This window comes from Gorilla gorilla, chromosome 8 (assembly GCF_029281585.2).
Source record: "Gorilla gorilla gorilla isolate KB3781 chromosome 8, NHGRI_mGorGor1-v2.1_pri, whole genome shotgun sequence".
NCBI lineage: Eukaryota > Metazoa > Chordata > Mammalia > Primates > Hominidae > Gorilla > Gorilla gorilla.
This window is the reverse complement of record NC_073232.2, coordinates 113345021-113357294: the sequence shown is the minus strand read 5'-3', so window position 1 is coordinate 113357294 and position 12274 is coordinate 113345021. Positions and strand designations below refer to the sequence as shown.

The window sequence follows — 12274 nt, the reverse complement described above, 5'->3', positions numbered from 1 at the left end:
AAGTAGCTAGGACTGCTGGTGTGCACCATCATGCCCAACAATTTTTTTTCTTTTTTTCTTTTTTTCTTTTTTAGGTAGAGAGGCGGTCTTGCCATGTTGCCCAGGCTGGTCTTGAACTCCTGGCCTCAAGTAGTCCTCCTGCCTTGGCCTCCCAAAGTGTTGGGATTACAGGCGTGACCCACCATTCTGTGCCTAAACCTATAATAATGCCTGAGTACCAACCCAGAAATTCTGGTCTGGGGGCAGCCTCAGCATCAGGATCTTTCAAGTCTTCCCTGGGTGATTCCTGTCTGATGTGCAGCCATGGTTGAGAACCACTGTGCTAAGTAGATGATTTCCAAATGCAGGTGCATGGACTAGGTGCCCCAGAATCATTTGAGAAGCTCAGGGGAGGCTGGGAATGGAAGTGAAACAGGGCTGAAGACCCTGGGATCTTAGTGGGGAATGGCCTTCAGAAGGTCAGAAGGGGAACCTGAAGTGAGAGCCTCCTACTGGGGGGGCCTTCACCTCCCCAGAGGGAGGAGGCAGCAGAAGCCACAGCATGCTGGGCTGGGGTGAGATAGAGGAGAATCCCTTCAGATCCAGAGGAGAATAATGAGTGCTGATGGGCTGGTGCCGGTGGGGCGGGGCAGCCTTGGGTCAAACATGTGAAGCTGGAGTAGACAGGTGTGGCACCACACCTGCTCACTCTCACCATCCCTAACCAGTCCTCCTGAGCCTGGACCTCTGGCCATGTAGCCTGCAGCTCTGGGACACCACCCACCCCAGCTTGGCACTTGGCTGGGGCCTGAGCATGTTGTGGGGGTGCAAGTGGGGGAGAGAGGCAGAGGATGGAGATTGCTTATTGACCTTCCCAGGGACCTACATTTGACAGATGACAAAGTGCTCCACCCACACCTGCACCTCGTCCTCATGATTACCCTGTGAGACAGTTTCCTCCCCATTTGCAGGTAGCGACATGTAGACTCAGAGAAGTCACGTGCTCAAAGCCACAGAGCTGGTCAACAGCAGAGCAGACGTTGGCCGTTGGAGTTCTGGGATTTTTCCTCTAAGAGACAGCAACTGTCTTTCCCATGCGTGTTTGTGTGCTCACAGAATCATACACTTGTAAGCAGTCACACCCCACCTGGTCACACTAGTGCACTGCTCTGTCATACTCATTCTTTCAAAGACCCACATGTTCACACTCTCATACTCAGCCTGGACCCCACCTCACAGGCACACACCCACACACAGCCACAGACGAGCACACTCCCAATCTCCAGCGTGCACACTCACAAAGACACAAATGTGCCCATACTCACCCTAATGAGCCCCTGGTGGCCCTCCCTCCTTCCAGAGCTCACATGCCCTGCCCCTTCCTCACTGTGTGTGTGCATGTGCATGGCAGGGATAGGAAGCAGCTGTCTGGCTCCAATAGTCCACCTCCCATCCCTCCACCTGCCACATTGTGGCTCCAGCCCCAGGGCAGAGGCTGCCTGTGTTTGGGCAGCAGCCAGGGTTGAATGAGTAAGAGGAACCAGAACAGAGATCAGAATAGAAACCCCACCCTCATCCAGACCCTCCTCGAGAGCTCAGAGAACCAGAACCCCCCAACTCACATCCTGCAGCAGAGCCAGAGCTGAGCTCTGAGAAAGTTTGCCCTCAGCCGTGTGGATAGGGAGCTGACACATGACCAGGTTCATTTGGGACTGAGACGGCTTCCCTGGGTCTCCAGCAGGACTCTGGGGCCCCCTGAGTGGCCCAAGGGTCTCTTCAACCCTGAGTACTAAAGAGAGAGAGCCCCCTACAGAAGCCATGACCCTGAGATTTCAAGGGGCTGATGGAGCCAACACAAAGTAAACCCCGCTCTCTACAGCACATCCGAAGCCTGGAGCAAAAACCTTGGGCTCAGAAGTCAGAACTAATTGGGTTTGAATCCAGTTCTGCCACTTGCTAGTGGAGCTAGTGCAGCTTTGGAACATTTACTTAACCTCTCAGCTCCCTCATCTATAAAGTGGGGCTGTTATATCCGTCTGCCTTGTAGGACGGAGAGAAAGATCAAATCGCAAAAGCATCTGGCACATCACATGGGAAGTGTTCGATAAATAGGAGCTGTTTTTTGTTTTCCTTGCTATTATCATTATATATATATATATATATAGCTCACTGTAGCTTCAACCGCCTGGGCTCAAGTGATCCTCCCCACTCAGCCTCCTGAAGTGCTGGGATTACAGGTGTGAGTCACCGCCCCTGGCCCTATTGTCATTATTTTTATTTTATTTTATTTTTTGAGATGGAGTCTTGCTCTGTCACTCAGGCTAGAATGCAGTGGCACCATCTCAGCTCACTGCAACCTCTGCCTCTCGGGTTCAAGCGATTCTCCCGCTTCAGCCTCCCGAGTAGCTGGGATTACAGGTGCCTGCCACCATGCCTGGCTAATGTTTGTATTTTTAATAGAGATGGGGTTTCACCATGTTGACCAAGCTAGTCTCGAACTCCTGGACTCAAGTGATCCACCCGCCTCAGCTTCCCAAAGTGCTGGGATTATAGGTGTGAGCCATCGTGCCTGGCCCTGTTATCATTGTTATTAAAGGTGTTCCCAGATGTGATCATTGCAGAGATCAGCCAATGGGCAGATAAGCTGAGGTGGCCATTTGGGAAAAGCAGAAGGCAAGGGTAGGAGCAAAAGCAGGTACTGGGGGAGAATTCAGAGAGGGCGCAGTGAGTAAGAGGGCTCCTTCCCACTAAGGAGAAGTGCAGCTGGAGGGGCTGCTGAGCATGGCCTCTGCTGGGTCTCCTGGTTCCTGCCACAGAGATCAATGGGAGCTGGGGCCTCTCTCTAGTCATGGATGCCTGGCATTCCATCCTCTGATGCTCCAGACGGAAATCAGGGCCCACTCATTAGCAGGCACCACGTCCTGCTTCCCATTGCTCCCTGAGACACCTCGTTGTATTCTCCAGGGACTCCAGGGAGCCTGGAAGGTTTGAATTTTTCTCCCTTGTGGGCAATCAGACTGGGAAATGTGTTCTGCTAATTGACCTAGAGAGGGGAAACCAAAGCACAGCTTGTGCAAAGACCACACTCCAAGTCACAGGGACAATCCAACAGAGCTGGGTCCAGGATCCCTGACTTCTACTACCATCCTCAGACACTGACCACAAGGTCTGAGAGGGGATTTAAAAAGAACTCAATAGGCCGGCCTGGGTTGAGGAGTCAAGATCTTTGTCCTCTGGAGGTGAGGCCAGACTTAGCCAGCAGCCGGGGAGAAGCAAGGCTTTTACAAGTCACGTCCCCACTGAAAAAAAAAAAAAAAAAAGGCTTCTGTTACATGAGACTGCAGAGAAGCTGGGAGACAGAGAGAGAGGTACTAAGACCAAGACACTGTCCCCTCTGTGGCCTGGGCCTACCTGAGGAGGCCAGTTACCCACGAGCCCCTGCTCCCCAGGGCCCTATCACTAGGAGCAGCTCTCATCACCTCCAAGCCCAAGCAGGCCCCCCTTTATCAGGCCCCCTGGCACCAGCCTGTCTGAGCCTCCACCACCTCTGACGCCCAGGACGTTTGTTTTGGTATCTGTGGTGGCTGTGGTCAGAGCATAATTGAAGTTGAAACACCCACTTGGACCCCCTGAAGGATAAACAAGCGGGGCTGGGGCAGCCTTGGAACAGATGTGAAGACAGACATGAAGACAGCAGGTCCAGGAAGCCAGGCAAGCTGGCTGGGAAGGGCCAGAGGGCTGGCGGGAAGGGAAGGGGACCAGGCAGGAGGACAGTGAGGAGGCCGAAGGTGTGCCCACTTCCAGGGCGGTGGTGGCAGGGAAGTCAATACTCGGAGGCCAACTAGAAAAACCTCACAACTCACCCATCCTGGTCTGGGGCTGCCCTCAGGAAGCTGATCTAACGAGGGCATGAGCCTGGCTCTAAGGAAGGGTCTCGTCCAGAGGTTCTCAGGCTTTAGGAAGCTTGGTAACAGTTCAGTTATCTGGACCCCTTCCCCACAGTTTCCAGCTCAGTAGGTCTGAAGTAGGCACAGGACTTGCACTTGGGGAAACACTGGTCTTCATTGATGGGAATGTCTTGACCTTGCCTTCAGGAGATAGGGCCCTGCCTGGGGTTGGGAGTTCCCATCAGAACCCAGAGGGCCTGTTGAGGTCCGGGAGGGGCACTCCAGAATCCCAGCGGATATCTCCAGAGAGCTTAGCGGTGGGATGTACAGCAAGGACACCTAGGCAAGAACTGCCAAGGAGACACAGAGTTCCAGATGTTTTCCTAGGACTCCCATCTAGGCAGCTGGGGAAAAGGAGGCCTTCAGAGCCTTGTTCTGCCAGCTTTGCCCTCTAGGCTCAAGGTATTTAAAGGACCGGAGCCCGCATCTTTGCTGGAAAGCAGCTCACTGGCTGGGTAACAAGGCAGTACTCTGCATCCTCTACACCATCCCAGTGCAGGCTCCGCCCTGCCTCAGTAGGTGATGTAAGGTGTGTGGGGAGGGGGTTGTGGAGGGGTGAAGGGCTGGAGGGGCCCTCTGGCAAGCCCAGTGTTGCAGCCACAAGTCTCCTGAATCTTAGGACCCATTTGTATCTCTGAGCAGCTCTCCACTCTACATACAGGAGTGGGAAGAGACAGTGGGCCTGTGCGGGGACAGGTGTTCTTGATGGACTGGGTCTAAGCAACTCACAGTGCTGCATGTGTGCAGTGAAACAGATCCTGAGGGCGGGGCTTGCTGGCCCCCAGCTGACCACAGTACACAGTAGCTCCTGTCTTGGCTGCCTCCGAGAGTGCCCCAGCCAAGAGAGAAGGGTTGGGATGCAATGGACCAGAGCCTGGGAAGGACAGCCTGAAAGTCAGGCTGCAGGGGTGTTGGGCCAGGGCCAGGGAAGTCCATCTGGCGGCACCCACACCCTCTGGGGTCCCACTTGCCCACATACACCTGGGCCCCAATTTCCTCTCCTGAGACCATCCCATTTGAGGATGTCACCATGAGTGGTTTGATGTGTGAAGTGGGTCCTGTACTTTGGTCCCCTGAGGCTAAGAGCTCTCCCTGTCAGCAAGACCCCCTCTCCACCCACTCCCCATCACCCTCCGCTGGCGGATTCCCACCTTTCCAAAGGCATTTCCTTACCCAAATGCAGCCTCCCACCTCCCTGAGCTACTGTCCTGGGTATCAGGGCTGCCATCTGGTGGCCATTGCCGTAACTACTGCCACCACCTTTTCCTGAGGCTGAGGCCATTTCAGAGGTGTGGCCAGAGAGCAGCACAGACCCCAGGGTAGGACAGGGAGCTGGGAGAGGCAGGTCTTCTGCCCCCGTGGACACGCCCACATCCTGCTTCCGGTGATGGGGAACTCCCAAGAGTTGGCCTTGATTGGCGGGAGAGTCTCTCAGGTGGTGAGCAGGAACTTCCAGGTAAAGGCTGGAAGGCTTTACTCTCCCGGAGCCTTAGGAAGCCCTGGGGCCACCCAACAGCCTCCTCCGCCCCATTCTGCCCTGTCTCTCCTGTCCAGAGCTGGAGAGGCGAAGGCCACAGCCCTGTTTCCTGGAGCTGAAGAGCTCCTATATATGCTCCTGGGGGGACAGATATTCTTGCATGGGGGTCCCCACTCCCTATCATCCCCTCAATCCCATGCCTGTGGCTCCATGCCTTGACCCACCAGTGAACACAACTAGGTGGACCCGGAGGTCTGAGGATTCACCTTGGAGATGGGAGGATGGAAGGCCTCATTACAGGATTCCTTCGCAGCCCAGCTACAGTGAATAATTTATGTACAAGGCGGAGAAGACAATAAATCAGCGGCAGTGATTAACATGAGCTATTCTACGTGTGGAAAAGATCTATGGCAGGAGGCTGCCAGGTTGCTGGTGATTAATGCCACTGTTTGCACTAGCTTCTGGGCCTTTATATTCAATTATGGGCCTGGAGTGTGTGTGGGGTCCTGGGATGGCATGGGGGACACTGGGGGCCCAGAAGGGAAGGCTTGATGCTTAGGACCAAGAGTGAGGTGATGACAGGTGGCAGTCTGACCCGTGGGCACCTTTACTGATGAGCAGGTGAAGTTAGTGGGATGGAGCAGTGGCTGTTTCTGTAATGGGAGTCACTTTATCCCTGGGGTCACTTCTAAATACTAGTCAAGGAGGTGCCTTGGTAAGTGGGCACAGGTGGAAGGAGGTATCCTTGGGAAAACCTGACTCTTCCAGAGTCAAGGGTTGGGTTTCTGAATCCCCTGCCTGCCCTGTGCTGCCATGGCCACGCTGCTAGGAGTGCAGGAACATCAGCCAGCCAGCCTGGGGTGGGGTGGGGGTGAGGTCAATGCTGGAAAAATTCCCCCACTGGCAACAGAGCCAGGGAGCCGGGGCCTGTCTCCACACTCTAGGGAGGGATGGCGGCAGGAGGGCGGGCTGGAGAAGAAGGCTCCGGGGTCTCTCCTCCCAGCTGACCCAGGAAGCCCGGGGAGGCCTCCTCCCTGGATTCCCACACTTGGGCCCCTTGTCTTCAGCCAGCTCCAGCTGGCCCCCGTCAATGCAGGGGCTCCAAAGACTAGTGGCGGCTTCGGGGTTAAGCGATTTCCCCCTGCCCAGCCCCCGCCCCAACCCTGGCTCCTGTCAGCTCCTTTCTTGTCTTCCTCCTCCTCCTTCTCTTTGGTGACCTCTGTGCAGTGTGGCTCTGCCTCCCCACAGAACCCCAGGGCTGTCATGAGGCACAGGGTTGGTGTGGGGGAGGTGGGATGACAGCTGGGCTCAGGGACCCTCTAGGCCAGGCTGGACTGAGGGGTGTGGAGAAACCACCCCCGCCTCCCTGCATCCTGGCTGGGAGCCGGCTCTGTCATTCTACCCACAGACCAGTGCTTCGGAATTCCAGTCCATGGTGGGAGGAGATGCTGAAGGAAAGGGAGAAGGGAAGCTCAATGCCCTGGCCAGGGTGGGAGAGGGCACAGGAGGGGGCTGGCAGGGGCAGGCCAGAGTTTCTGGCTGAAGAGGGAAATCTCTGGTTCATCTCCCCCACCCCTCCTGCACACCTCAAGGCTTCTCAGGGAGCAGTTCTAAGTCCAATGGTGCGTGTCTGTGTGTGTGAGCCTGTGTATGAGAGTCCATATGTGTCTCTGAAGAGTGTCTGGCCCGTGGCTGTGTGTATCTGCGTGTCTGAGCACTGCTGGGTCTCATGAGCGCCTGTGTGGGTGGGTGGGTGAACACACAGGCTTGAAGCTGACCCCCTCCCCGGGGCCCAGCTCACAGCCCTGCCTAGCCAGCCTTCCCCCACAGCAGTCTTCCTCAGCCCCTAATCCCCTGTTTGCCTGGCTCATCCCTAGGCTCTTTGGGACTCCATTAATGAGCCCCGGCCACCCCAAGACAAGCCCCGAATTAACTCCACTGCTGACCCTGACATGGACACCTGTAATTAGGCCAGCAGCGGCTGAAGCAGAGAAGCCCCAGGGGCTCCATTGGGTGAGGGCAAGGCTGGGCTGGGACAGGGAGCCTAATGCTCAGGAATGCTCTAAAAGCTGGGCCTGGCTCCAGGGCCCGCCACCCGGCTCACCTCTAATACCGCCCAAAGCCTCCCAGACAGGGCTCCAGGGGGATTACCTGTGGAGGGGCCCTGAAGGTGGGCAGGGCAGCTCAGCAGGCCTACCGTGCCAGCTCTGGGGGGCGGCCTTCAGAAGGAGAATGCTGCCCTCTTGGCCTTAGAGCCCAGCAGCCTGGCCACAAGGTCCTCAACAGCCCAGAACCTGTGCCCACGATGGCAGCTACCCAGGGAAGAGCCAAGTGCAGGCTGACTGGCCCATCTCCCTCCCTGTGGCCAGAGGGCCGGCCCCTCCCCTCCCCTAACTTGTTTTGTTTGCACAGCGTGTTCCAGTAGCTCCATCGCATTAACCCCTGACCCTGACTGAAACTCTCCCTCCCTTCTGACAACCGAGTTTACCTAGTGGCTTTCTCAGGCTTAGAGGGGAGGGCTGGCTCCTGTCCCTCCTGTCCCACCCCTCCCAGGGGAAGCTGCGCTCCCTGTCCTGCGTGCTCTCCTTGGGACTCCCCCATCCCGGGAGCTGTCCAGGAGTGTGTCTGAGTGCAACTGAGGTGGCTGAGCTGAGCACCTGGGAGGCAGCCCCTCTGCCGGTTTGACACTGGGGGTAGACAGTGCAATCATCTTCGTGTGCAGTCTGGCAATATCTATCAAAAATGTTCAATGAACATGTCAGTTGACCCAACAATTCCGCTTTGAGGAATTTGTCTATATATGTCCGCACTTGTGCTCAGAGAAATATATCAAGGTATTTTTGCAGTACTGTAAGAGCTAAAGACTAGAAACAGTCTAGGTTCCATCTGGGGCACAAGCAACATGATTAAAACTTAGCCATATGATGGAATATCATACAGCCATCCAAGAAAACAATGTAGGCTGGGTGCAGTGGCTCACACCTGTAATCCCAGCACTTTGGGAGCCCGAGGCAGAAGGCTTGCTTGAACCTGGGAGTTTGACACCATCCTGGGCAACATAGGGAGACCCCCATCTCTACAAAAAATGTAAAAGTTAGCTGGTTTTGGTGGTACACACGTGTGGTCCCATCTACTCGGGAGGCTAAGGTGGGAGGATTGCCTGAGCCCTGGAATTTGAGACTGCTGTAAGCCATAATCACGCCACTGCACTCCACCCTAGGTGATGGAGTGATACCCTGTCTCAAAAAAAAAAAAAAAAGAAAGAAAGAAAGAAAAAGAAAAAAGAAAAAAAAAGAAAGAAAACTATGTGTTTCTGCATGTACACATATATTATATAAATATATCCCCAAAACTCTGGAAAAATAACAACCACATTGATGACAGAGGGATGAGAGGGTCACTCTGTGCTTCTGTATATACAAGAAGGCTTCATCAAACATTCTTGTGTTATTACAAAACAAACAAGAGCTCACAAAAAGAATAACAGCACGACAGTCACTCATCTAGCTGTCTCCCACTACATAGCTCTGGAACCCTCCTAACCATGCTGTTTTTATCCTCATGTTACAGAAGGTGAAACCGAGGCTGAGAGTGGTTATGCAACGTCCCCAGTCATTCAGCACACACAAGTCAAGCCATGCCCTAAAGCTCAGAGATTGTCCGTGCCATCTCTCCTTGAAGATGACATTTCTTCTATGTTCTGAGCCTCTTCAAGGGTGTGGGCATTGGGGCTGAAGTTAATGATTTTCCCCCTGGACTTCTATGAACAGCACAGAGTAAACCCTTTCCCTTCCTGTCCACCTCACCACCTCCAATCCCCAGAGGAGCTGTGCGGGAGCCCAGCCAGGGGTGGGTGGTTCCAGAAGCCAGTGCAGCTCCTGGCCTTGGCATGGTTGCCAGCTTCCCCATCACCTGCTCCTGCCAGTGAGAGCCCACTACCCGTTCCCCGCGAACAACCCCCTCCTCGCCACAGAGCACCCCCTTAATTACACTTAATGGCAAAGACCATAAGAGCTTTATTAACTTTATTATGGACCCAATTAGCAGTTAATGCCCCATGACTACTGTCCCCCCCAGTATCCCATTAAACAAAATGAAGCAGTCTTCCCTGCTTCCCTGCTGGGTGGGGCCTGAGGGGACAGGGAAATCCATCTTCCTGGGCCTGATTTTGCCCCCTCAGCCTCACTGGACACCAGCTCAGGCCCTGGAGCTTCCCGGGGACTAGGGCTGGGTGCTCGGAAGACAAAGATTAATCAGCAAGTATTTTGGTGCCAGCCATTGAGCCCACTCACCCACACACACATCCACACACATGCACACATGTGCACACGCAGACACACACACTCACATATACACAAAGCCTGGCTGATGTCCAAATAGCCCCTGTCTCAAATCAAGGATGTGGACATACACATCCCTCAAACGCAACCCAATCTAGCGCGCCAGCATTCTCCAGCCTCGTCCAAGCAATCTTCAGAGCTGGGGTGCTCATGTTGAGGGCCTCTGCCTGGACTTGTCACAGTGAGAGATCAGAGAGCTGGGAGGCAAGAAGACTGAGGGCGAGGAAGGAGAGCCTCTTCCCTGAAGCCCACACCCTCACCATACCCCAGGCACTTCCCCGCTCTGGCTGATTGTTTCAAATATTTATTCAGCACCACAATGTGCCAGACACAGAGCTAGGCCCCCTCTGCCATCTCACTTGGGCATCACAACAACCCAGGGAAGTAGGTGTGATTTCTCCCAATTTACAGACACAGAAACTGGGGCACGGAAGGATCAACAGGTTTAGAAACAGGTGTTCTATGTGATTTGCCTGAAAAGATCTCTCCTCTCTTTTTCCCCAGCAACCCACCTTGCCCCATCCTAAGGCAGAGGAGGCAGAGATCACAGACAGCATTCTCTCCATTACCTACAGACGGAGAATTAAAGCACAGAGAAGGTGCGAGGGACAATTGTGGTGATCATGACAAGACAGCCCTCGGGATCTGAATCCACATCCACCTTGATGGGTTGAGAGGACTAGAAACCAGAGAACACCCCCATCTCTAATGCCGCAAGAGGCCCCTGATGCAGGATCTTGCAGGAATAAGAAGGCTCCATGGAACGGGACGAGGCAGGAGCAGAGAGGAGCCATGATACGTTAACTCTCCCAGTCACCCCACTGATCAAAACCTTAAGACTTGAGGATTCTGGTTCCTTGTGCTAGGGGTCTCCATCTATCCCCACTCAAGCACAAGAACCACCTCAAGATGGGACAGGAGGGGCACACACCAAACCTCCAGGGACTTGGGTCCCTCCATCGGCTTTGGTCTCAGATAAGGAAGAAACATTATGACTGACAGGGCAGAATGGGTGGCTGCCCTGAGCAAGGGGGCGGGAGCCCAGGAAAGGAAACCCTTGAACCTTTGCTTGGAAACAGGCTCCTTCTTCCTGCTCCCCCTCCCCAGGGCTGCGTCATCCTGGAAGCAACCACTTGAAATGGGTCCTAGGGAGCCTGGGAGAGGGGCTGGCCTAGCTCCAGCCTCCAGCGCCTGGCGCCTCAGACAGGCCCATGTCCCCAGTCCCCCTCCAGCCTAGCCCCAGCTAGGGTCAGGAGGTGACAGGGAGAGTTTTCCTCTAGGCCCTTCTAAGTCAGGATCCACTCCCACCCCAACACACACCCAGCATGGCACCCCTCCAATTGCTCCATCCCTGGGGAAGGCGGGGGGCATGGGCAAGTCAGCACTCTCTCCTTTCCCAAGAGGCCATGGGGCCTGGGGAGGGGGCAGAGCCTACTCCCTGGGGTTACCTGAGGGCAGAGCACTGGGGAGCCTCCCCGAGTGGGGCCCCCACTCTTCCCTTTGCCCTGGATGAGTGTTCTCTGACACCAGGTCCCCCGCCCCACCCTCTAAACAAACAGAAGCATCACCCTCCCCACCCTTCTCAAACCCAGAAGGATCTGGTGCCCAGGTCACCTCAGCTGGAGAAATCCAGAATCCACCTACGGAGAACACTGAGGAACCTTGGTGGAGGCAGGGGTCAGAAGGGACAGTGAGATTTGAGGGCCTTGGGGGAAAGTTAGCCTATGCTGAGCTGAGGCTCTGGCTAGGGGCCCAGTATTGGCTTTGCTATTTCCTGGCTGTGAGAGCTTGAGTGAGTCTTCCAACCTCTTTGAACCTCAGGTTTTCATCTGTAAAATGGGGCTGATCACGGAACTTGCTTCATAGGGCTCTTTGCGAACATTAAAGTAGTAATGTATAGAAAACCTTTAGCCAGTTTCTGGCACTAGTCACTGTTACAGCATTGCTGTCTGTAGCGACGGGGTGGTCCCTGATTGGTAATAATGACAATGATAATAGGGAATACTGTGAGGGCATCACAGGGGCCATAGCCCCTTCCACAAACCCTGTGCCTGGTTCTCACTGAGCATGGAAGAAAGAACTCACAGTTCACGTCAGCCCTCCAAGGCCCCCGCTACTAGCAGCTCACCCTGGCATAACAATTTCAGAGGACTGACGAGGCCCTGGCTCACTCCCAGCAGACCCTAAAGGTGCCCAGCACATCTTCTTACCTATTTACCTCTCTCTCCCTCTCTTGTCTTCTCCCTTCCTTTCCCTGGAGCAAGGAGGGAAAAAGAGATATCAGAATTTGAAGGATGTGAAAATTAGCCAGAGCTGAGAGAGGTGTCAACTTCAAGGCGGCGCCCCCATCCCCACCTCTTCTCTACTCAAAGGGTGGTGTTTCCACAAGTCTCTGCAGGGAGACCCCCACCCCCTAGGTGTGGACTGACACTGTCAGGCGGGAGGAGAGAGAAGGAGGAGAGAAGGCTGCCCAGGAAGAACAGCAGCCCCAGCCCAGGAGTCTGTGCTCAGGATGGGACCTCCACCCAAGC

General features: G+C 54.8%; 1 non-coding gene across 1 annotated transcript in view; it reads left to right on the top strand.

Moving 5' to 3' along the window:
• Positions 1-11653, top strand: part of LOC101149787 (uncharacterized) — a 44502-nt gene extending 32849 nt beyond the window's left edge. The window contains exon 3 of the transcript XR_002007502.2: positions 10248-11653. This is a non-coding gene — a transcript (uncharacterized protein). The remainder of the gene's footprint in view (positions 1-10247) is intronic.
• Positions 11654-12274: the final 621 nt, after the last annotated feature.